We start from the raw sequence: 25,296 nt of genomic DNA, 5'->3' as shown, positions 1-25,296 counted from the left end.
TCATTAACATCCCACGCGCAATCGGCATTTAAGTAAATACTGACAAACAACCCATAAAGTATAGAGTACCTATTCCTGTATGACACTCATCAGCGTGAGAAACACACTGCTGATTCAACGGAGCACATACTTACACACATTTCGGTAAGTGAATGTGTAAACTTCCTGGTGCTAACGAGATCCACACCCCTCCCACTAAAAGAAGAACTCTTACAGCTTCACAAAAAAAAATATCTGTTTAATCAACCAAATTGTATCATTTCTCACTGGCACCGCAAATAAGACAAACACCGGCACAGTTTTTCCACCTTTTACAGATTTTGCAGCGGAGGATGGAAATACTCATCTGTACGCTCTGTCAGTCGGTGCGTGTCGCTTTCCAATCAGTTTTCCGGTTTGGCATCCCAAAATATCTACAGCTCTCACCGTCGAGCGAAGAAATTCTGCAGAAATGATAACAAGCTGGCTGTCGCCGGCATCCAAAACGCACCGCGTGAGGAGTGTATCGAAAAGTAGTCGCAAACATTTGGAACAATCGCAGAAAAAATAGGGTTGAAAAATGATTTATGACTAACAATGTATTTGAAAGTGATATTATTAAAAAAAAATGGTATTTTGTATGACAATTCTTCAAATAACTAGCACATGGGAAAGAAAATCTTCAACCCCTCAACAAAATTTAATATATATTTATGTGGCTTAAAAAGAGTTACACAATATCAGGTGAACATATTTGCCGACAGAATACCCATTTCTTCTATTTTCGTTCAATTTAAATTTTGCTCACAATAAATCATCCTTCCTTAGCCGAGTGGTTAGAGTCCGTGGCTAGAAAGCAAAGCCATGCTGAAGGTGTCTGGGTTCGAATCCCGATCGGTCCAGGATCTTTTCTGGGCTTAGAGTATCATCGTACCTGCCACACGATATATGAATGCGAAAATAGCAACCCGCATAATTGTAAACTATATTTCTACTGTTTCCTTTATTATCCCTAACAATTTGCGACAATATCTGAATAATTTCATTTGACATCCAGAAAAACAATAAACCAACCGTATCGGTAACGGTTTTGACAGTCTGGGAAATTGTAATTGCGAAAATCACAATATGGGGAATAGGCGGTTAAGTTATGTAACCATAAAAAAACGCCAATTTTCCCGAACAAATTTTAGCGTTTACAATTTGTGAAATTGTAGATATACCATCCATTTTTCGCTCATTTTACTGTAAGGCAAACAGTTTCAAAATAGTAAACCCATAAAGCCGGAAAAGAAATAAATAACGTACGTGTAATGATTGTTTAATGGTGCGTTATAGTATTTTCACCCCATACTATACTGTTTTCTTTTTCTTCTTCATGTTTAAAAACAACAAACACAATGTTGAAAAGTTTATAATATATTTTCACTTATAAAAATGAAATCATTTCCTGGATTTCCTAGATTTGCGAAGTCACACAAAAATCACTTTTGCCCAGCTCTTCTGATTGGCAAAAGCTGCTGAATTTCGGCCGGTGTCATTTCCTTTTGCCGCAGGGAAACAGATCCTATGAAAACTGAGACAAGATGAGGTTAATAAACACAAAACCAATATTTTCAATAGTACTTTACGATTACAAACTCACCCAACTAGGTACTTCGCGATCACATTTATAAAATGTGCTGAATTTGGCCCGGGTTTGCAATGATTTAGGTTCGCCGAAAGTGTTATCCGTCGAATGCTTGTTGTAGATAATCCGCTTGTTGATTGCTGGGGACCGAACGGTAACGAACCCTACGGGGATATATCGATTGTGGAACATCGGTCCGAGCGGGTTGTTGTGTTTGAATTGGTTTTGATGCAGGCTTCACATCCGGAGGTTTCAATTTTACACAAGGCGCAGAGGTTTTCGTTCCCGAAAAGTAGTAGAAACCTCATTGGAACACTTCTTTTTGAAAAAATACAACATTCAACACAAATTGATTCACCTTTTTTCGCTTCACAACTTTTTTTTTCTTTTTTTTTCTACGTCGGAGGCAAACAAACTTAACACGCTTAAAAAATTACACATTAGTTTCGAATTTTCACAGTAACAAAAAAGTTTTTTTTTCAAATCCCGAACAAAAAAGTGAAAATAAGATTGAAACCGAAACAAAATTTGTACTGTATCCTCAGTCGTGCATTTTTTTTTCGGATGAGATATGTGAAACTCAAGTAAAAGAATGTCTGTTTCATGAAACCCTACTCAACCATTCTTTCATTTTTGTTGAGCGTGTGCAGCAGAGTGATGTTTTTTCCGTTTACGAATACCAAAACGTGATACTGTTTGCCAAACTGTCGAAGATCTGTAACATACAGTGAAGTGTACGTGTAGTAGTGTGTTGCGCAAATATAATTAACAACAATTCGTCAGAAGGTAATGATATTTTTCTACCATATCTCGAGAGCCTTCATCCATATACCATTTAACAGTATCACGACAGCATAATGAATTGTTACTGTATGGCACGGATTACATAAACTTTTCTTTATTGTTTAAATGTGGGATCTCGTATTGTTCAACATGAAATTGACTGTTTGTGATACATTAACATTACCAGTTAGAAGCAATTTACTGTTTGGAATGTAAGGCAAAATGTATTTTTCTATGCGGGAACTTTGACAAAGAAAGCTCTCAGTTAATAACTGTGGAAGTACTCATAAGAACACTACGCTGAGAAGCAGGCTCTTTCCCAGTGAGGACGTAGTGCCAAGAAGAAGAAGAAGATGAGTACGTTTTTATGAAACGAAACAAAATGCACTGATGAACTCAGAAAATGTTATGCGAGGAAATTCTTCAATAAGACGCGATTACTTTTCGATACACTCCTCAGTAAGAACAAGTTGATGGACGGAAAAGTGAAACAAATGTGTCGAACCTCGTTCATGGCGCGGTATTCATCATCAGCTGTTCACGTAATATTCCTACAAACGTTCAAAGTATGCACGGGGAAATAAGCGTCCGCATGATTGGCACGGCGACGTCATCAGTTTATGTGGATGGGTGAGTTATATGGCAACGCTGGTGGTGCTGGTTCAAGTGATGAGCCATCTTCTATTGTAATGCAGGTATAGCGAGCGCAAACCGCAAATCAGTTGCTGCGTCAACCGAAGAAAAACAAAGTGTCCCGACCGGCGTGAGATTGCATATGGGATGATTGCGTTGGGTGACCGAAAATTAATTTCAATTGTTTAATTAACATCTCTACGTATAACAGAGATTTAACAGTTTACCAACACATAATAACTAGAATAAAAAGGTCAAAATCATTTCGCGTCCTCAAAGTTGCATTTACCAGCAAACCCAAAATTACTAACATATGCTTTGTCATTGATCATTCACCGCCAATTGAAACTTTATCTGCCTCACGTTTGGGAAAAGTTTACAGGTCTGCAACCTATTCTATAATTCTGTAATAATCGATCGACAATGCCCAAATTCTACGCGAAGCAAAAAAAAAATGATTGGATCTGTCGAAAGTTGTTCTTCGGCTGCTGAACTCGGCGTGGTAAAAAGCTGGAATCGATTTCTTGCCAAAGTTAGATTTTTCTCAAAATCTATGCGAGATACCTAATTTCGGAAGTGGTGCATTCGAATTGCATCCGAATGCGCTCTAATGCGCCCTACTTCCGATGTAGGGTATCTGCATTTTCTAACAAATAACCGAACTTACAATACGATTCGAGGGATCGAATATAAGCCTTAAACCGTTTTAGTTACTGTCAAAATCTAACAGCGATTAGATGCGAAAATATCTGTTGATGGCCATTACCGTTTTGATTCATATTACGGACAGCTTCAAAATTCGGACACTCTACTTTGTATGGGAAACATTTCAAACGAAATGTTTCAATTTTTGCCCTTCAAAAGCTGCCATTTTCGAGGCTCGTTTTAATGAGTAATTTTCATAAATGTCTATAAAAATTTGTAATGCCAAACTGCCTAAGATCTCTCTTTAGTGGTTTGACAAATCCAATTGAAGATTTGACTTTTCTATCTATGTTTTCCAGAGGCTGTCCGGAATTTGAATCTAAGTGTCCGGAATATGAGGCAAAAGTATTGAAACGTCCAGAATAAGAATCATGGAAAGTCCACACATTTTTATTCATTAAAAATTATTCATGTTACTGAATCAAAACCTTCACTCGACATTCAAAAATTAAGGCTCGATAACGTGGAGGAATCATGCAAAATGGTTTATTTTATATGCTCTCTGATAAGTTGCACTTCACTGAGGCCTTAAGTGTCCGTAATATGAGTCAAAACGGTATTTGTATGTCAATTATGGTTTATGCTTCTTTATAAATAAGCTGTATTAAGTTCTTTGAAAATCAGCTCTTGAAATTCATTATAAATCCATGCTAACTATAGTTCACTTTTGTTTTCAACTTCGGCCAAACGGCATTCGGCCAAATGACCCGGAACCGTTTGATTTGAGCTTTGTGATTTGCGCAGACAGGAGTGTGGCAATTACAGAGGAATTACCCTGCTGAATTCGGCGTAAAAAATACTCTCGCGCATCTTGTTTAACAGATAAAGGGCGCTCGAGGAGTCATTCGTCGGTGAATACCAAGCTGGCTTTCCTGAGGGCCGCTCGACAACGAAACAGATGTTTACCTTGCGAATGATCTTAGATAAAATCCGGGAGTATAACTTGCAGACTCACCATCTGTTTATTTATTTCAAGGTGGCGTACAATTCAGTGAAAAGAAATGAGCTGTGGCAGATAATATCTGAACATGGGTTTCGGGTGAAACTAATAAGATGCAGATTTCAGACAAGGTGTTAACCTCGTTTGTGACGTTAGACGGATTGAAGCAGAAAGACGCACTTTATCTATGGGAATCCAAAAGACAATTATTTTGTTTGGTAGTGTGTAGTTTTGCACCCCATATATAGTTTCACGTTTTCAAACCCGAGCCCGATCTGTGCGCGATTTATTACATTTCATCAAACCTGGACCTGGCACAAGTCTTCAAAAAGGCGGGAACATGCCTCTGGACCCGGCCTTCTGAAACCTGGACCCAACCCGAATCCGAAATCGCTGTTCAAACCAGAACCCGACCATCTCTAATATTCACGTTATATTTCAACACCGCATTTTGTCTCTCAATATTTTCTATTGTAGTTATCAACTCTTGTTAAAGTTTATCATAGTTGGTCGTTTATTTGCTGGATCAAGTGCTCTGATGCATGACGGAGCCGATTTCATTGTATAGTTTTGTACTCAAACCGTTTGAAATCATAAAATCAAAAGTCTGGAGTATGCAAGTACATGAGTGCACTTCATGTTTCAAAGCGTCGAAAATGCCTTATGCCATAAGGTATTTATAAGCTTTTTGCTTTTCTTTTCAGTCCGTTTGATTTTTTGTTATGTTTCATAATTTTCCTCGGAAAACTGTCAATTGTATGCAGAATTAGTGGGCATTTTACTCCAAGTTACAGTGAAATCAAACTTTGTTACAACTTCCAAAAATATAGAGTAAAGTGATGCATCGAAATCTATACAGGCTCAGATTCCGTGCACTTTATTCTAATAGTTGGCGTTCTGTATAAAATGCATGGCCTTAGTTTCATTTCTTGGTTGTACGAATTTCGATCCCGCAAGGTATGCTACCCAGACAACCAGAAATCGCATGTAAGTTCACGTTACAACTCGTTTATTCATACTAATTACATCAAACCCGCAAACCATAGTGGATAAACTCGTCAGATTGATGAGCTTCCTCGCATAAAACACTTCTTTTCTGAGTTCATTTATACATTTTATTTCGTCTCGTACACTCTTACAAAGTAAGTCGCATCAATCCGTAGCAGCTGTCAAATCAACATTTGTTATCATAAGTTAAGTCGCATAAGATCACAGGTTGGTTCGGTAGAATATTTATACACTCGCATTGTATATTATTATTCATCACATAATATATGCACGCATATCGCCTCCACTTTTGTACGTAGAAGGCCTTTTCGCGATATCTTATAAGTGAAATTTTGCACATATAAAGCCTCCAGGAGATTTCGTTATACGTACATTTTGGTTGTCTGGGTATGAAATATGTTTATAAAAATAAACTTAGTACTCTTAGCTTTTGCAAAGCTTCGATTAATTTCAAATTTTCCTAAGTATTCAAAAGTAAATATTTAATCATTTACAAATATATGAAAATAGTAAAATTTAAATCATGGGGTTCAATCAGAACAGAATATAAATAAATTATATATCAGATTTGGAAACGCGTTTGTAGCTTGTACTTTTATTTTTTTTAATTCTTTAGCTATTTTACTAGGCTGATTCAAAAAGCAGTCGAAAACGTATATGGATATGGTAAGGTATGCATCACTTTAGAGATGAATCTTAATTTGACTTTTTACAAGAAAGAAAGAAAAGACAGAAAAAAACATGATTGCTTTTTTACTTGGTTGTTTGTTTAAGGCTTAAGAGTATGATTGCTTTTGATTCAAATTGTATTTTTTTTCCAAAGAACTTGTTATGTGGCCTTGTAGTTTGAAGCACTGGTGTAGCATACACGGAGACTCGGGTTTGAATATTTCCAAAACAAGATATATCTTCATTTCTAATTGTCATTTAGTTACAAACTGTGCCTTCTGATTTCAATTTTCATCCGTTTAAAACGAAAAATCTGACTAAAGGAATAAATAAAGATTTGAAAATGGTGAAATAAAACAAAATCTATCGAAGTTCTTGTAAGCTTAACAGTGACAGACATTCTTTATCTAAGCTAATGTTTGTAAAACGTTATGAGAAACTCTTTCTTGGGATGAGAATGAATAATAAATAGTTAAACTATGTGCGCTAGACTGCTATGACAAACATGCACTGCAAATAAATTCAAGGTTTAGGGACAAAATATCGAAAGACAAAACGTCGAAAGCGGTGAATTTTCAACATTGTTTGCCAGACTTCTTTTTTCACATCGGGGTTGATTGAATATGCTGTGAATACCGTTTGGCACACCGCTATCGCATGACGGCTCACCATAGTTAGCATGTCCGAAAGAACTTGAAACTATTGAGAACCAGAGCTACTGGTCCAAAGCCCTGATAAAGGTGGGTGGTTGTGATGGCTATGACCGTGGTCATCATGTAAAGAACAAGCGGACAATGCTGTATCGTGTCAGCACCGAGGAGGCAGCCCCTCTAGCACGATGTAGGTAGCGCAATCCTGGTTAGGTGGCCTATCGAAGACTCTTCACCAACCAAGAAAGGCAAAAGTAGAGCAAACGGATTGATTTTACGGCAACAGACCCGGCAACGAATAAAGGACAACGTTTGTTAAGTTGGATCTTGGAACGTGAGAACATTCACCCGCGCGTGTTGGGCTCCTGGCCCGTGAATGTCGGCGTGAACGTGGCAGCTATCCAGGAAATACGCTGGCCTAGAACCGGAGAACGCGAATTCCGAGCGGTGGACCACATCGCCTACACTTCATTCAAGTGCCACATCTACTACAGCGGTGGCGACAGAGGAAGCAGATGAAGCGAATTATTCGGTGGAAACCGGTAAGCGACCGAATCTGTATGTTGAGAATGAAGAGCAAGTTCTTCAACTACAGCATGAACAGCATATATGCGCCAACGAACGATAAGCCCGATGACATGAAGGATGAGTTCTATGAGAGCCTGGATAAGGCTTACGGAGAGTGCCCGAAACAAGACGTCAAAATAGTAATCGGCGACGCAAATGCGCAGATCGGGAAAGAAGATTTCTTCCGACCCGTCATTGGAACGGAAAGCCTCCATTCCGTTACCAATGATAATGGCCTGCGGCTAGTAACCTTCGCTGCTGCTAGAGGGATGGCAATCAGCAGTACCTACTTCGCACGAAAGAATATCCGCAAACACACCTGGCGATACCCGAGTGGTGATGCCTGCTCCCTAATAGACCACGTGCTGGTTGATGGGCGACATTTCTCAGATGTTATGGATGTCAGGACCTTCCGAGGCCCTAATATCGACTCGGATCATTATCTCGTTGTAATTTAAATTCGGGCGCTGTTATCCAGCGTCACGAGTTCCACAACAATCAGAACGCTGCGCTTCAATATACAACGCTTGTCGACTGATGGGGTAGCTGCGCAGTACCATCAGCAACTAGACGAGCAGTTGGAAGAATCAACGTTGCTGGAAACGTCGACAGCCTGTGGGACCCTATCCATGAAGCTGTGACAACAACGGCGTGGGAAGTGATCGGCACTGGGCAACGACGAAGACGTTACGACTGGTTCGATGAAGAGTGCCAGAAGGTGACAGTCATGGAGAATGTTGCCAGAAGCCAGAAGCTTGTGGCCGGTACCCGACAGAACAGAGAGCAGTATAGGGCAGCGAGAGCCGAAGAAAAGCGAATCCACCGCAAAAAGAAAAAGCAGCACGAAGAAAGTGTGGTAGCTGACGCTCAAGAAAGCATGAACCGGAATGATATGCGGAGATTCTACGCAACGGTCAATGGTGCACGGCACAATACCGTACCTCTGCTCGCCATGTGCAATGATCGAGAAGGGAATTTACTGACCGCTAAAACGGCGGTGGCTGCCAGGTGGAAGGAGCACTTTCAGCAATTGTTGAACGGTGGAAATGGAAATGTAGCGAGGAACAGGATGGACATAGATGACGACAATCGAGCTGTGGATCCACCGACCATAGGAGAGGTTAAAAAGGCTATCAGCGAGCTGAAGAACTGTAAGGCTGCTGGGAAGGACGAGATCCCGGTCGAGCTTCTCAAGCACGGAAGCGAGCAGCTTTACCAGTCGATCCACGGAGTACTTCTGAAGGTATGGGAGGACGAAGAATTGGATGGCCTCATCCGCCCTATCTACAAGAAAGTTCACAGATTGGAGTGTGCCAATTACAGAGGAATTGCCCTGCTGAATTTGACGTACAAAATTTTATCGCGCATCTTGTTTAACAGACTGCGTCTGCTCGAGGAGTCCATCGTCGGCGAATACCAAGCTGGTTTTCGTGAGGGCCGTTCGACAACGGACCAGATGTTTAGCTTGCAAATGATCCTGAACAAATTCCGGGAGTATAACTTGCAGACTCACCATCTGTTTATTGATTTCAAGGCGGCGTACGACTCAGTGAAAAGGAATGAGCTATGGCAGATAATGTCTGAAAATGGTTTTCTGGTGAAACTAATTAGGCTGATACGTGCTACACTGGATGGTTCGAAATCAAGTGTTCGGATCGCGGACGAGGTGTCAACCTCTGTGAACCTTTTTCAATTTTCCAGGGAAATATGCCAAGGTAAAACATGTGTTAAATATATCAACCAAGAATGGTAGCTTATCATTAAAAATTTTATCATCTCCAGGAGCTTTCATATTTTTATTTTTTTTTTAATAATAGTTCTCACTTCTTCCAAACAAGTGCCTCAAGAATTTTCTAAAACGTTCACTTGATTGATAATGCTCTCGAAGTCCTGAGTAACTTGATTTTCTCTTGGACTTGTGAGTCCTGAATTAAAATTACGCGTGCTTTCAAACTGCATAGCAAGTTTTTGGGCTTTATCAGAATTAGTTAGTAAATGTATTTTCCTTTTTTGGCTTCTGAGGGTTTTCCAAAACTTTAAGAAATTTTAAAATTGGCTTAGAGACAGGGTTCCATTTTCATAGCAGGATCTCGAATGCGTTGAAATTGCCTTATTCTTATGTTTTTAAGACGGATCAAGAGTTTAAGATCGTCGTCTATAATCAAGGATTCGAATTTTGCTTAAAATTTAGCTTCAAGAATAGAATCAGTAAAAGTTTCGAGAGCATTGTCAATATCAAGTTTTGTTTGTAAAGAAATGTTAACAACAAGATTGTATCGATGTTTCATATGTAGGTATTTCAATCCAACGCTGTTCTGCATTGAAGCAAAATCGATTTTTGAATCTCTCTATTGAGTCAAATGCTATATTTTCAGTATTATCTTTATTATCGAGACTTTCAGCCTGTGGCTGGTTCGTCTCCAAAAATGCTATATCTGTTGCAATAATTCCAATAAAAAGCCGTACTGTTGTTTATTATTCTTGCCATAAAATTCACCCATTAACATTAAAAACCACCTTCAATCATCTCCCACTGCTCAGACTAAGCAACCGGCCCTCGTGTGCTTCGAATGCCGCGATTTGAGTTGTGACGTTTTTCATTCAATCAACCGTGAAGCAAGTGTGACTATGGAGCGCGTTGTTTTTCCTCTATTCGCAACCGACCTACCTGTCCATCGGGCGAGCAAGTTCGCATACGTATACCTACGATCGCGTCTTCTAGCTACGGGGGCCTACGTGCAAATCCTCAGCTCCGCGATGGCTCGCGAAATACAACATTTGCAAAAAATAACAACATTTAGAGGCAAAGCAACTCGCCACACTCTCCGTTCGCTATCGCTGGCCAGCAGTCTGACGTTGAACCGTTTATTGAGGTTTTTTAGATGCGAAACCGAAGAAACTACGAAGCACACTGGGGTAGCTCGCTGTTTTCGACGGCTAAAAACTGTTTGTAATCACTCCATACCAAGTGTCAAAAAAGTGTACAAACGTGTAATCGACCATTACCGATTTGGACCAAATTTGATGTTTATTTACCGCAATCCTGGGTATTGTTGATCAGTTTTTTCATATTTTACCAACAGAAATAAAAATGATATCGAAGGAATCAAATGGTATTACAAAATATTCCAAATTAAATACGCCAAATCTCCGGGATGCATATTCAGATTACATGAATTTGGTCATGGAAAATAGTGATCTGCCCCATTGTGCAACGATGACGATGGCAAAGTACACTGCAACGAATCTAATAATTTGAATGAGGTGAATTTGGCTAGCTTTTCCCATTTATGCGAGCAAGAGAGAATCACGCGGTTTTTTTTATCAATGTCGAAGTGCGTTAGTTTTCGAGGTGACTAAAATTCAACGGTCATGATAGTTTTTACCTCTATTGGTACATTGAGAAACAATGTGGAGCATTTGATTTTTGCAAGGATTTAACGATGACCATCTAGATTGGGTGATTTTCGATGATTGAGATGACGAACATCTTTGCCGTACTTGATGTGACGTCAACTAGAAAAATTCACCAGCTGATATAACATCATACTTACATACTTCACCTGTTTCAATATTGGTGAATCGAAAATCTGCAAGTATTGAAGAAGCAGGTCAGTGGTACGATGACCGATGAATCGCACGTGATTGAATGTCCGTTAGTACTGGTTTTTGGAATGTGGTATTCTTATCGCAGGAGAAACAAAAAACGAATTTTGCATTCTCAGCGAGATTGGTGTTGTTTATGGGGTATTGCGCAATCAGCGAAACAGACCATCAATCTGATTGAGACTGAATTCGTGAACTCGGATGATTGCGAATTGATTTTATTGTCAAACTTGAGGGATTGATTTATTAAGCTATTAAAATTGGCATTGAGGGCCCAGATAGACGTAGCGGTAAAGGCGCGGCTATTCAACAATACCAAGCTGAGGGTCGTGGGTTCGAATCCGACCGGTCGAGCATCTTTTCATAAAGGGAATTTTCTCGACGTCTTGGGACATATTCGCACCTACCACACGATATACATTTGCAAAAATTGGACAATAGCAAAGAATGCAGGCTTAGTCCCAGTTGGGAAGTTAGGCCAGAAAGAATAAAGTTGGCATTGATCAGTGGACCACTATTTCACTAATCAGGTTGACATATTTATCGTAAGACATGAATGATAATAAGATATGAATGATATGATAATTTAGGAGTGTAAAATTTAAAATAGAAATGATTGATTAGCTACTTTGGCGTTCCAATGTAAACCTTTAGTGAACAAGGCCACCAAAATTGAAATTTTGATCGTTTATTTTTTAATCAGGATTTGCATTGTTCTGCGACTACATTAATATCTCGATAATCGATACTTGTCAAGGCTGTCTTTTTCAAATTTACACAGAAACCTTTTTAGCGACTTTTTCAAGAATAACTTAGATGTTTTCCATGGATCACTCTTCCCCCCTTTGTCGTCTTCTTATTTTTTCAGCTAGTCCTAGCCAAAGCACAGCCTGCTTCTTAGGATCATATGATTTGAGCACACTGAAAACTGATCCAACCAGTACATGTTTACGGTAACTAGTTTTAGTGGTATGAAACTTGACCGGTTCTGAACAATAACTTAGATGACATTTTTGATGAACTCCAATAATTATCCAAGCAGTTTCTTCGGACGCAAATCTTTTACCATGTCAACGCATAACGATTGATTTATTTCCGTTGTAAAAAAGCAGCAATTATAACTTTTATCATTATATAGTAACTGTCCTGTTCAGATAAACATCAAACGCCCGACTCATCAACCAAACGATTTAATCCAATGAAGTTACAAATAAAAATCAAATACAGTGGAAAACTTGGGCGCCATTTAAACGTCTTCTTACCCTTGCTTACATTGTATGTTTAATGAATGCTAATCCGCGCTATCAAAATCATAGGAAACCATATATTCACCTACCTGCATCATAGGCACCGCTTTCTCAATCCGGTGAATTATGTCCATCTCACCGGCGACGTGTGCTGCAATCCGAAACGTGTTTTTGTTTGTTTTCGGATTACATACCCCAGCTATAGATCATCGTGCTCACGACTTTTGAGACTTTGGGTTCCCCGAATTTGAATCCGAAATTTCTTCTGATCAGTTGCCAGCCGAGTTGAAAACGCACCGTTTATGCAAAAAATGGCATTTAACATGCGAATGTTGTTCATCATGCGATTGCTCTTCTGCATAGGTTGTTGCTTAGAGTCGACAACTGGTTTGGTCTAGGAATTCGTTGTATTGTATCTGAGAATTATGAATGTTCTAGCTTTGTTTGCTCAGATGCATAAGTTTAGGAAGGAAATAAATACTAATCGTTATAATTCCTTTGATCAAATTCCTAATGACTCAATTAACGATGTCCAAAGCCATATAGAATTGCCTTGAACACTAGGCATCATTAGTTCACAAATTTTGACTATTTGGAGTGATATTAAATCTTCGAGTTGTCGAGTATTCCTATAAGAAGAAAAAAAACAAAAAAAATTGGGACAACAGTCGACTTTCGTTCGTTGCACTATCTTTAGGTGGGCTTCGTTTTAATTGGGCTCTCGCCATAGCCCATTTAAAACGAAGACAAACATCACTTTTTGACATGAAGCTCGATTTTTTAATGTTGGTAGCCCTGAATTTATATTGTATTTAATATTTTGACATCTTAAAACTCAGCCCGATTAATGAAAATTTTCACTAGGTGGGCTACAGGTTTAGTGCAACGAACGAAAGTTGACTGTATACCATTTAATTTAAACTCTAGTGGAATTAAATGGTATAGAACTAAATTCCTTTTTTTTGTCTACTCATTTGAAACGTTTTCAAGATGACTTTGAATCCGTTTTCAGAATTCACGTAACACGTACAGTGTTTGAGACAAATAAGTTTTTATTCACAAAATTTCATATTTCCATGGAAATTTACATTTTCTTTTTCACAACAATTGATCTTATCGAAATCTTTGATTTGAAATTAGCTTAATTTCCTAACGAATGTAAAAAGGCCAAGGTTGTACCAATTTTAAAACCTGACAAAAATTCTGCAGAATCTTTTAGCTATCGTCCAATCAGTTTGCTTTCCTCCATCAGTAAACTTTTTGAAAAGGTCGTTTTGAACAGAATAATGGTCCACATCAATGGAAATTCAATTTTTGTCAACGAACAGTTCGGATTCCGACATGGACATTCGACCACTCATCAACTTTTAAGTAACACAAATTTGATCCGTTCCAACAAATCTGAAGGCTATTCTACTGGTCTTGCTCTTCTACACACTAAGAAAATATCACCGACTCCAGTAATTTTATTACCGAAATATAAACCGCTGAGTGTTCGGTAATGCTTTCGGTAATGTTAAGAATTACCGAACAACCAGTAATTTAAATCCAAACGCAGCTGTCAAAATAATTACAAAACGTTCGTGAATTATTACCGAATGAATTGTGAAAATAATTACCGAACGCTTTGTTCATATCAGCAGGCAGTCGGTATTGAATAGGATAATTGATAAACAACATTTATACTGATAGTTTGCATTCTTCTAGACATGTTTATTTATTTTTCCATAAATCCAATTCCACTGAAATAACATTTAACACATAAGTGTTGCTCCTGTTGGCGAAAATAGGACATTAAATAATCACAACGACTCCGGCAACAACGTAAAGTTGAGCTGCAAAAATCCACTGACTCCATAGTTCTGGCACGTTTGCAGCAAGTCACCTCTAGCAAACAAAACTGGTGCAATGGATGGCTCATCTTCCATCTAGAAAATAACAATTTGAATTAGTTTCTGTTAATATCGTTGTACTTTATTCGATAATTTACCTTTATCCGTTCAATGACGCCCATAATGGATTTTCGTATTTCCCAGTTTTGCTTTTGCAAACAAATATGGCGGACTCAAACATTTCAAATTACCGTTTGTTCGGTAAGGCATTGCAACATCATGTACTGGAGTACGGTAAAAATTTGCAGTCTACGGTGAATCTTAACAATTTACAAGTTTTTCGGTAAATGAATCGACGATTTCGGTGAAAACAGAGAAATGACGTTTAGATTTAGCTAATTCTTGCAGATTTTCGGTAGAGCTCGTTTGCAATACCGAAACTTCTGTTAAATATTTCCTTACAGTTCGTTTTCGGTAAGAAAATTTACCGAACTACGAAAGAAAATCTAAGTGTGTAGACATAGAAAAATCATTCGACAGTGTTTGGCAAGAATGCTTGATCGTAAAATTAAAAAAAAATAATTTTCCAACTTACATTTTTAGAATAATTTAAAGTTGTCTGATAAATCGTACACGATAGGTTAATTATCAGAACTCCAGGTCTGAAAGACTTCCTGTAAGAGCTGGTGTTCCTCAAGGCAACATTTTGGGACCAATATCATACAATATTTTCACATCTGACTAACCTGAGTTACCTCAGGGATGTCAAAAATCCTTGTTTGCGGATGACACAGGCCTTTCCACCAAAGGACGAAGTCTGCGTGTCATCTGTAGTCGATTGCAAAAAAGTTTGGATATTTTTTCTTCATACTTGTAAAAATGGAAGATTTCTCCTAATGCTCTCAAAACTCAACTAATAATATTCCCACATAAACCAAAAGCTCTTTATTTGAAACCTTGAAGTAGACATGTTGTCACGATTAGAAGGGTTCCAATAAATTGGTCAGATGAAGTTAAGTATCTAGGGCTCATGCTAGATAAGAATTTAACTTTCAAAAATCACATTGAGGGCATTCAAGCCAAATGTAACAAATATGTAAAATGCCTCTCTCCCCTTGTTAATAGAAAATCAAAACTTTGGCTTAAGAACAAGCTTTTGATATTCAAACAAATTTTCAGGCCAGCCATGTTGTATGCTGTACCAATATGGACTAGCTGTTGTAATACCAGGAAGAAAGCTCTGCAGAGAATTCAAAATAAAATTTTGAAAATGATTCTGAGGCTTCCTTCCTGGTATAGTACCAATGAGTTACATAGAATATGCAATGTTGAAACATTGGAACAAATGTCAAATAAATTAATTAATAATTTCAGGCAAAAATCGTTACAATCTTCTATTGCCACGATTATTGCGTTATATGTTTAGGTTTAGTTAGGTTAAGTATATTAAAACGTTTTTTTTTTCTCTTATAAGCAGGTGAAATCAACTCACCTGTAAAATATTTGAACTGCTACGGCAAATGAAATGTAATATGTTGTTAACAAAATGCTAATAAAATCTTTGATTTGTGTTACCAAATTAGGATGATAGTGTTGTCTAATTACACAGAACAACCTAGATATAAGAAATAATGAATGTAATGTTTGGAATGATATTAAAAAAAAATCAATTTTGAAAGACCTTGGTATCATGTAAGTGCAATGTGCCAATGCAAACATTTGAATATGGTTAACGGTATTTGAATGCCTAATTAATCTATTTAAAATAAGTTTTTTCAATGGTTACACCTCAAAAAGGGCGTAACTTCAAATTATGTCTAGCTTTTCATTGAAAACTCCACCAAGAGGTTACAAATAACTGAACAAACCAACTTTGAACCAAATTTTGATGGTATATTTCTTCTGATAATCACGGCCAATGAAAACCCGTTTAAATATCTCAGATTTCCTTTGAATTAGTGGACTTCTACAATCAAAAGGGCGTATCTTAAAAACGGGCCCTACGATTTTTTTTAAATTTTGCCCAGTCATGCAGCTTAGCTATAGAAAACGACTGGTGAGCACAGATTTAATGGAGATTTTTTTCTGATAATAACGGTCAGGGGAGCACCGTGAGAGTGTGTTCTTACGAGATCTGCAAAAGTGAGTTTATATCGTCAGCAGCAACAAGAAGTAGGCTTACTCGTTTTTTACTATTATTTCAATTGTTTTGAGTATACTTTGCTTCTATATACCAATATTCCCCTCCTTTCGTTCAGCTAGCGTGGTTGTTTGGTTAAGGTGTGCGCGATTAGATAACATTTTTGCCCATGGACATGCACTCAGGCAAATGAACTATAAAAAAATACATAAAAACCCCTTATGAAAATTTGCCACAAGAAGCTATGTTGAAATTCATAAATTTGCCTTATGAATCCAAAATTTGAAAACAAAAAATGTTTACACGGCAATCTGGAATCAACCAAGTACCTTGCTATCAATAGGCCCGTGCGAATACCACGCGCCTATCGACGCCTTGATATAGAGTGATGCTAGAACGTAAAGCGCTAGCATTGCAATAATCGTTCCTCTTTTCATAAGGCAAATTGTATGAATTTCGAAAGTCCAGTTCGCTGCGTGTGGTTTCGAATCTCGTCGGTAGAATCAATTTTCGTTATTTACCTTCTGATAATTAAAGCGATAAGTTTAGAACCGATCGTTTGATCAGAGAAAATGAACTGATCGATCTAGGCTTATCCTCAGTACAATTATAGCAGTTCACGAAATCTGTTTCTCGCAGATAAAAGAGACAACGAATTGTCAGGTTGCTTGGAAAACAACTATAAATGAATGATGTAAATCGACCAACCATTTATACGTTATTGCAACAATTTGAATGTAATTTAACGTAATGATCATGACCCTGGTGATGTACAGCGAAAACGCCATGGTACGGTGATGTCCTTATATTCAGCTTTGATCAGTGAGAACCTGAAATTTCTCCAGTATTGAAGTAAATTATGCCAAACAATTCTTTCCCAAGATGGCTCTCGCAATTTGTTGCATTTTGTTTGTTGCAATGTTTTGATAAATCTTGATCGTTTATTGGAAATAATGCAATGAAATTATTACTTACCGTTGCCTCTATTCGTCGTATCCATTTTGATTTCGGACGCAATCAGTTTCGATTCACAACTGACGGCCAACTGTGATATAGTAAGTGGTAAAAATATACCACATCAACGTTTGAATAAAATGTTTTACTAGCATATCTAGATCTATGATCATCTCGCTCCATTCCTTTAGCCTGATAAAATATTTGAATTTTCTTTAAAATTAGCACCATCCAAATATAGCCCATTAGCATTACAGAAGTTTTACGGCATGTAATTGGAATGAAATTCTTCAGTGAAGAATTACGAAGGTTTTCCATAGTGTAAATAAGTTCCCGGTGAAGTAACTCACACAGGGAGGCAGGATCGCTCATCAGATTTCGCTCGGTACGTCCATTGCGATGAGAATGTGCAAAGTGAATAATTGAACTGAAGTTTTTTTTTATCGAAATACAGTAGTTTTATCGTATTTTTGATGTACAAGTGGATGAACCATAACAGCTTTTACAAAACTACACTTGGAAAATGAATCTATATTGCAGGTTAGTTTGAATATCTGCCGTAGTGGAACATTTTAAGTTTAAAACGACGAATAATAGCGCTTACGACGAAGAAGATCGAACCCCTATAACATTTTTTGTGTGCTATAAACGTGTTATAAGAATTCTGAGAACAGATCCGGAATCAGTAGGCGAAAATCTATTGAGTCCTTTGCTTTTTTATTTTGTCACCCAGTGTAATCTAGTGCAGTCCCAAAACATTAACACCAACAAAGGATTTCGGACGCTTTTAGAACCAAAAAAACTGCGCACGGATAAGTTATTAATGACTAGAAGAATTTGATTATTTTCATTTTCGTTGTTTTCTTTTGCATATAGACAGATTATGGGAGGGTTGGGAGTTTCGTACAGGAAAACTCTATAAATGTATGATTACAATTACACGAACAGGGCACTGGGTTTACACTGACTGTGATGGCGATGAGTTGAAGGAGTCTTCCTTGGATGCGATGGCGGCGACGGCATTGGCGTTTGCAACAGTGATAGTGGTGACAGCCTTAGGTTGCGGTAGTGGTTGTGATGGCGCGATGGTGATGATTCAAAATGGCGACGATTCTAACTAGATTAGGTTTTTGTTTTGTTAATAAATAGGGGATTGTAATTTTGTTTTCTTCTAATATTCCAAATTATTAGCAATAGTGGCAGTACGTTTCGAAATGGGGCAATTGATCCTGAACTGGTGTGGTAGTTGTGCTTTTACAGTACGATCGTATCTATGTGTGGGTATACAAGGTAAATGTCAAGATTGCAATTAATCAGTATATTAGTACAAATTCGCTATTTTCTAGGCGGGTTCAAGCGAGAAACTGGTTGAGAGTATACATATAATCCTAATAATCACCTGACTGTTTTGATTTCTTTTCCGCTTTTTCATGACTTAGAGTTACGGTAGTACATTCGTAGTAGATAAGTTCAACGGGTATGGCGAAAACTTAAAAACCGTGTTCGTTCATTGTTTTGCATTCGGTAGGAGATTTCATTATTGTCTTGCGTAGCGTTTGCGTTTGCAGCGTTTCGTATTCAGGATAAGAGCGACGGAGGAGCGTCGCAGCAAAATGAGCACCATTCCATTCTCATTTGGCTTTAACATTATTCAACGATTTTTTACATCATTATTCGATAAAATGGCACTCATTGTCGGTCTGTATATAAGCAATCGGATTTTTTTCCTCTAGTTTAGCATTTTTTTCTGTTATCTATAGTTATAAATTAGTACTTTATCCTACAGGGTATTCTACAGATTCATAAAATCTATTATAAGAGTTGCCTTTTTGTTGGTTTTTAAACATTTTCTTGCTGCTATATTTATAAAATATAATACACAAACGGTATCTTACCAATAAACGTGTACAATTATTTCTGTTTTCTTTTTTTACAAGTACTATTCATGCAATGCTTTCTTTCACTCGCACATTCCCGCATTTCGTTCCACTTTTCGAGTATTTGTATAAAACATATAGCATTTTGTGAGTGCGATGTGATCATCAGTCTCTGATTTGTGTTAGCTTACAATGGCTCTTGTTTGATTCAACTACCTTCGGATCACATTGGGCTTTGTGGTTCATTGGCTCAAAGGTCAAAAGAATACCATGCACGAAAACTGTGATAAGGAGGATTTTAGAAAAACTCCAAGATATCCGGATGCATTTTTCAAATGATTTCAGGTAGAAGTGTTTAAGATGGCCCACTTGCCACAATTTCCGCAACATTCAAATGTTTTGAAACCCCTTTATGTCCAACTAACAGTAAACTTGTATTGGCATTATATCAAAATATACAGCGGTTATAAACAGATATCTACTGCATGAACATAAGTAACGATTAGAGATGGGCAAAAACAACCAGAGCCGTTCAAATGATCCGGCTCACTCGAAAGAACGAATGATCCGTGGCTCTTTTTTGGCGAGTGTCGGTTCATTTGAACAGCACGGGATCAGACAAAGAGTGACCCGGAAAAAGAACGAACCGAATGTTTTCCCCTATTCTCCTTCGTTCGTTCCTTGGCTTTATTATATCGCTTGACACGTGTCTTGCTTTGCGCGCCACAGCACACATGCATACACGGTTTGCTACAGCTCAGCACTCTCAGCATACACAGCCAAACAACTAGTTTGCCCCGCACGCAGATGAAAGATAAAGAGAAAACATGCCCACTAGATTGAAAAGCACGATTTACTTATTTTTTTTTGATTCGTGTAGGAGAAATCGGCCTAGTATATCGTGAGTTTCTGGGGAAGAATGAGAGAGCGAACGATACGAAAGGTACGAAACATGACGCGCATTAGGCAGTGAACCGCTCTTTTTTCCGTTTGCGCGGTTCAGTTCGCCCTTCATTTGCGATCCGCTGAGCCATTGAAACGTTCAAAAGATCCTGTTCACTATAATGAATGATTCGGATCGGATCCGTTTACTAAAATGAGCCGTTATACCCATCTCTAGTTACGATAGAGTTGAAGTTTAAGGCCAAAACTTCTAAGTAGTTTGGATAACCTAGTTTTTCATTACAGTAGTTATTTTTGAGGGTCTGTGAAAAGTATAATTTCAAAAACTTACTGACGGGTCCCCTATAAATGAACCCATCGGCTTCGGAGTCTTTAATGAAAACTCTTCTGCCTTCCGTAAACTTCAATTTTCAAACCGTAACAATAAGCATTACAACAGAGCAATTCCACCGAACATGACGAATTTTTTTTAAATTTAATTTTTGTATATTTTGCATCGCCTGAAAATTTGCAAACAGATTCTTTATGACCAAAAATAGCATTTTGCACCTTCAGACCGCCATTTTAAACCTCGCCTTATTTTTGAGAAGGGCGTATCGGAAAATGCATGGCAAATCTTTAAAAAACTGTAACTCAAAAACGGTTTGTCCGATCGATTTGAGATCTTCTACAAAGTTATAGATGGAGAAAAATATGCACGGTAAAAAAAAGGTACAGATTATTTTTTATTTCAAAAACAAAATTTTAAAATCGATTTTCTCCAGAAACGCAGTTTCGATTTTTTTTATTTTTGGGTATGTTTTAGGGGACAACTTATGTGATTTATTGCACAATGTTTCAAAATGGAAGAATTATGGACAAAAAGTTATGATTTTTTAAAAAATTACAGATTTTGAAGTAAATCGAAATAGAGGAAAACAATAATTTTTTATGTGATTATTTGAAAGTACAGAAAAATTGCAATCGAAAAGTACTTAAGTAAATTTTTTCTAGGTTGCATCAATTTCGAGATACACTCATATTTATATAAAATTTTCAAATAAAAAAAGAAAAAAAGGCCCTTTTCAAGCATATTTCGTGTTTCTTCATTCCAGAAAAAAATTATTTTGATTGAGTGAATCGTAGCTAAATCATTTATCGTTTGATCAAAACATTTATGCTTAAGTATTGAAAAAAGAGTGCACGGTAAAAAATATAAACGATATTTTCAAATGAAAATTTGAAGCTAATAGTTCTTAAAAACCGCAACATTGATGTTTTTAATTTTTGGATGTATTTTGCGGTTGTTGTAGGTATTGTTTAGGACTATTTAGAAAAAAATATGCACGGTAAAAAATAATGGCAGATTTTTTAAATAAAAAAAATAAAATCGATTTTCTATGAAAATGATTTTTTTTAATTTTTGGACATGTTTTAGGGGACAACTTATGTGATTTATTGCACATTGTTTCATAATGGAGGAATTATGGACGAAAAAGTTATATATTTATAAATATTAAAAATTTAAAAAAAAAACGAAAACAATAAAACAAAAAAAAAGGAAAACAATATTTTTTTATGTGTTTATTTGATAGTACAGTAAATGCATTGGAAGAGTACTTAAGTAAAAATTTTCTAGGTTGCATCAATTTCGAGATATACTCATACTTATATAAAATTTTCAAATAAAAAAAGAAAAATAGGTCCTTTCCAAACATATTTCGTGTTTCTCCATTCCGGAAAATTTTATTTTGATTTCAACAACACAAACCAAGTCAAGTACACAACACTGAAGACGGCTTTACAGTTGAGGTTGAAATACGCATATCTGTCGAAGGATACAATAGTAGAATTAAAAGGAACAGTACTACTCATCTTTTTGTATATTTACAGGCATTCTACTAAACAGGCTCCACAAGGGTTTTCATCACTTTTGCCTGTGTTAGTAGGTATGATAATACCTCATGATGTCATCAAAAAAGAGCAAGCTACATTTTTAAATAACACAAAAAAACAATTTGATAGTAAGGTGAATTTGTGGTAATTTGTGATTTTTCAGAAAACTACACATTTATTCTTCACGACGAAGTTCAAAGCCATCATTGGAATGCTCAGCAAGCTACTTTGCATCGGTTTGTAATATATTATCGTCAAGATGGCAAAGTCAATCTTTTAAGTTTTGTTGTAATTTCAGATTTGCGCCACGATTGTGTATCTGTCCACTTATTCATATCTAAAATGATAGATTTTTGCGATTGGATCACAAATTAACTGTCAACAAGATATCTATTATGTCTGACGGAGCTGCATCACAGTATAAAAATAGGATGAACTTTTCAACTCTTTGGCAATTTAAAATCAAATATGATATAGAAGTTGAATGGCATTTTTTTGCAACATCACATGGAAAAGGGCCATGCGATGCCATAGGAGGGACACTAAAACGTATGGCTACCAGAGCCAGTCTTGCCAAAGAACGTGAACATCCGATAAAAAATGCTAAGGAACTATACTGAGGAATATGATATCATTGCACAAGAACTTAACCAACTATTTTCAAGTGCAAAAACAGTTCAAGGCACTCAGAAATATCACTCGTTTATCCCTATCTCTGAAACACAAATTGAAGTTAGACAATTTTCAAGCTGTGACGATAACAAGAAAGTAGTTGATATAATTAAGAAATAAAATTGCAGTGTATATATATAAAAAAAACAAACTCCTTCTCCATGGTTGTACGATCTTGCCGCGATGAGAGGGCTTTACCCATCAGCCGGGCTTAGCTTTGGGGACCAAAGGTACACCGTTGTGATAGAATCACATTTTTAATGCCACGTTTAGATTTACCGTGTATATCTCGGAAGTGATGCATCTCAGCTAAATTTTACTTGAGTATTTTTTTTTTGAGGGGCCCAAATAGCCGTAGCGGTAAACGCGCAGCTATTCAGCAAGACCAAGCTGAGGGTCGTGGGTTCGAATCCCACCGGTCGAGGATCTTTTCGGGTTGAAAATTTTCTCGACTTCCCAGGGCATAGAGTATCTTCGTACCTGCCACACGAAATACGCATGCAAAAATGGTCATTGGCATAGGAAGCTCTCAGTTAATAATTATGGAAGTGCTCATAAGAACACTAAGCTGAGAAGCAGGCTCTGTCCCATTGGGGACGTAACGCCAGAAAGAAGAAGAAGAGTATTTTTCGATAGAAATTTTTCATATTAAAAAATATATAATTGTTTTTCTATACTCAAAAAAACGCACCAAAAATATCGTTTTATATAAATTCGTTTTATTTATTTTTTTATATATATTTTTTTATTATCCAAAAATTTTCCGTTTTGAGGCATTGTGCAAGAAATTACAAACAATATGCTGCAAAACATATCCAAAAATTAAAAACATCAATTTTGCGGTTTTTAAGAACAATGAACTTAAAATTTTCATTTGATAATTTCGTTTATATTTGTTTTACCGTGCACTCTTTTTTCAATACTTTAGTATATAGGTTTTGATCAAACAATAAACAATTCAGCTACGATTCGCTCAATCAAAATAAAATATTTCTGGAATGGAGAAACACGAAATATGTTTGAAAAGGGCCTATTTTACTTTTTTTATTTGAAAATTTTATATAAATACGAGTATATCTCGAAATTGATGCAACCTAGAAAAAATTTACTTAAGTACTTTTCGATTGCAATTTTTCTGTACTATCAAATAATCACATAAAAAAATATTGTTTTCCTCTATTTCGATTTATTTTAAAAACTGTAATTTTTTAAAAAACTTTTTTGTCCATAATTCTTCCATTTTAAAACATTGTGCAATAAATCACATAAGTTGTCCCCTAAAACATATCCAAAAATAAAATAAATCGAAACTGCGTTTCTGGAGAAAATCGATTTTAAATTTTGTTTTTGAAATAAAAAATAATCTGAAACTTTTTTTTACCGTGCATAGTTTTCTCCATATAGTCCTTAGCAATTCCTACAACTTTGTAGAAGATCTCAAATCGATCGGACAAACCGTTTTCGAGTTACAGTTTTTTAAAGATTTGCCATGCATTTTCCGATACGTCCTTCTCAAAAATAAGGCGAGGTTCAAAATGGCGGTCTGAAGGTGCAAAATGGTATTTTTGGTCATAAAGAATCTGTTTGCAAATTTTCAGGCGATTCAAAAATACAAAAATTAAATTTAAAAAAAATCGTCATGTTCGGTGGAATTGCTCTGTTGTAATGTTTATTGTTACGGTTTGAAAATTGAAAAGGAATTAAAAATTTCGTCAGATACAAACGACAGTTTGAGAGAACAGGTACTAAATAAATGTGTTTCTTAGATAAGTTTAAAACATAATATCAGTTGTTCTGTTTCAGGACGCCGTTATTGACCAATGAGATCAAATATTGGAAACCAATTAAATTCCCCATTTGAAAGTTAAAACAGAAGGTTTGTGTAGCGTTGCTCAGGACTGCTCTGCATCCAGTTTTGTCTTGATAAGATCAGTTTCAGTTGAGGATGATATTATGTTTAGCAGAAAAATAACTGAATTTGTCAATTTCAGACACTTCTTTACAGCGTGCATTTCAAAAATGGGCATTGAATCAAAGGGAAACTTTTGGTATTATGGAGGATTGTGTTGTTTCCACGATATACAACTAGAACAACTAGAAGATTCTGGCATTGTGTTAATTACATAGTCGTCAAAGGCAAGAAGTTGATAAAAGATCATTGTTCCCTCTATGTTCTTTTTCGTGGTACAATCAACAAAGGGACAGCTTTTAAAACCATTGATTTCCATTTAAATCACATGCATCTTTACCCAACATAATTCACAAGTTTGTATTTTCCTTTGTTTTTCGGGTTCGGGTTTTCTTTGGATAAATCAAGACTAACAATTCAAAAGGCCTCATCTCCAAAAAGTAAACAATGAGAAAAATGCAATCTTGTTTTGTCAAACAATAAATCAAATTTATATTATGAATTTATGCATTGTATGTTATTTTATCATCCAGGAAGTCGCTGTCACTTCCTTGCAAAAGTGATGATGTGGAGAACAATAAGGAATTGTACCAATGTTTTAGCAGCCTCGGCGGTTCAGTAGTAAGCGTTGTTTCTACTCACTGTTTGATTGGGAATCAACTACCGCATTTTTTTTATAATTTGGGAAATGTTTTGATGGGTTTAATTGGGAGGGGG

At 36.7% G+C, this 25,296-nt stretch overlaps 1 long non-coding RNA gene across 1 annotated transcript; it reads right to left on the bottom strand.

The window, feature by feature from the left end:
* Positions 1-1,375: 1,375 nt before the first annotated feature.
* LOC110678472 lies at positions 1,376-2,312 on the bottom strand. The gene is made up of 2 exons (XR_002501646.1): positions 1,625-2,312; positions 1,376-1,546 (listed from the first exon to the last, which is right to left on the bottom strand). It is a non-coding gene; the product is annotated as an uncharacterized LOC110678472 (long non-coding RNA).
* Between the last annotated feature and the right edge of the window lie 22,984 nt (positions 2,313-25,296).

Source organism: Aedes aegypti, chromosome 3 (genome assembly GCF_002204515.2).
Source record: "Aedes aegypti strain LVP_AGWG chromosome 3, AaegL5.0 Primary Assembly, whole genome shotgun sequence".
Lineage (NCBI taxonomy): Eukaryota > Metazoa > Arthropoda > Insecta > Diptera > Culicidae > Aedes > Aedes aegypti.
Note: the sequence above shows the minus strand (reverse complement) of the source record. Positions and strands in the feature narration are given on the sequence as shown.